The sequence below is a fragment of the Molossus molossus genome, unplaced genomic scaffold, assembly GCF_014108415.1.
Source record: "Molossus molossus isolate mMolMol1 unplaced genomic scaffold, mMolMol1.p scaffold_m16_p_6, whole genome shotgun sequence".
Lineage (NCBI taxonomy): Eukaryota > Metazoa > Chordata > Mammalia > Chiroptera > Molossidae > Molossus > Molossus molossus.
In genome coordinates, this window is record NW_023425399.1 from 80,252,640 (window position 1) to 80,254,398 (window position 1,759).

At 41.3% G+C, this 1,759-nt stretch overlaps 1 pseudogene; it reads left to right on the forward strand.

The window, feature by feature from the left end:
• The first annotated feature begins 615 nt into the window (after nucleotides 1–615).
• Nucleotides 616–1,511, forward strand: LOC118619116 (annotated as a pseudogene).
• Nucleotides 1,512–1,759: the final 248 nt, after the last annotated feature.

The window sequence follows — 1,759 nt, forward strand, 5'->3', positions numbered from 1 at the left end:
CTCCTCTTTTGGCTTGGGATCTTTTGCATAATCCTATCTAATTCTTATCTCCAAGGTGCCACTCTTGCTTAGAAGGGGATGGAGTGTCTGCCTGACTGGAGACGAATGCCTGAGTATTCTGCCTTCCAAATGTTTGGGTTCTTTTCATTTCCCAGGATTTATACTGTGTTAGAGAAAAATGCAGGGAAGAAAGGAAAGGGAGGACGCGTGATTTTTTCCCCTATTGTCTTTCTATCATCTCTTCTTTCTATTTTTAAAATTGCATCTTTTCTCCTGAGAAAGAGGAAATGCCTTCTTTGCATGGCTGTGTGTGACTATGTAAAGTTCAGCCTTGAGCAAGAAGTTATAGTCTTGAAAGTGGATGAAAGTCCCTGCAATGCACCAATTTTTGATATTGCTTTTTTGTGTACCAAGATTTCAAAAAGGAAAAAAAAAAAGTTTCTTTATATTTATGAGTAAATGAATAGGATTTTTACTCATGGGCTCCCATCTCAAAAACCTGTTTACTCTTAGGACAAGGATAAGTTCTCATGTTTTGCTGTTGCTATTATAGACATAAAAAATACCGAGGTAATGCTTAAGAATTGTGGAAAGTTGCTTTTCCCATCTTGCAAGATGGCAGGTGAAAAACCTGAGAAGCCGAATACTAAGGAGGAGAAACCTGATATTAAGAAGAAACCGGGTACTAAGGAGAAGAAACCTGGAGCCCAGAGGCTGATGCTGGTAGCTAGGTTAAGAAGGGTGACCTCAAGGCCAAGATGCCTAAGAAGGGGAAGCCCCACTGCAGCCGAAACCCTGTCCTCCTCAGAGGAATTGGCAGGTATTCCCGGTCGGCTATGTATTCTCAAAAGGCCGTGTACAAGAGGAAGTATTCCGCAGCTAAATCCAGGATTAAAAAGAAAAAGGAGGAGAAAGTTCTTGCTACTGGTCACAAAACCAGTTGGTGGCGACAAGAGGTACTCGAGTGGTTAAACGTCGCAAAATGCCTAGATGTTATCCTACTGAAGATGTGCCTCGGAAGCTGTTGAGCCATGGCAAGGAACCCTTCAGTCACCATGTGAGAAAACCGTGGACCAGCATCACTCCTGGGACCATTCTGATTGTCCTCACTGGGCGCCACAGAGGCATGAGGATGATTTTCCTGAAGCAGCTGAGCAGTGGCTTGCTACTTGTGACTGGACCTCTGTCCCTTAATCGAGTTCCTCTGTGTAGAACACACCAGAAATTTGGCATTGCCACCTCTCCCCAAATTGATATCCGTGGTGTGAAAATCTCCAAACATCTCACTGATGCTTAAGAAGAAGAAGCTGAGCAAGCCCAGGCACCAGGAGGGTGAGATCTTCAACACAGAGAAAGAGAAATACGAGAATACAGAGCAGCGCAAGGTTGACCAGAAAGCCGTGGACTTGCAAATTCTGCCAAAAATCAAAGCCGTTCCTCAGCTCCAAGGCTACCTCTGCTCTGTGTTTGCTCTCACAAATGGGCTTTATCCTCATAAAATGGTATTCTAGATTTCTGACAAAGAACCTACTTAAATAACTGATCTATTGTTTTTTTTAAAATAAAAGAATTGTGCAAAGTTAAAAATCATTGTAGTGCAATTAGTAGTAGTAGTAGTAGTATTGTCAAACAAATAATCCACAACATTAAGAAAAGATAATGAAATGTTTAATGTCTAAAAATAATACCTATAAGCAAGTCTAAATTTTTTTTTAAGCAGATAAATATGCAGATCGAGAGATTTGGAAAAGATACTCCG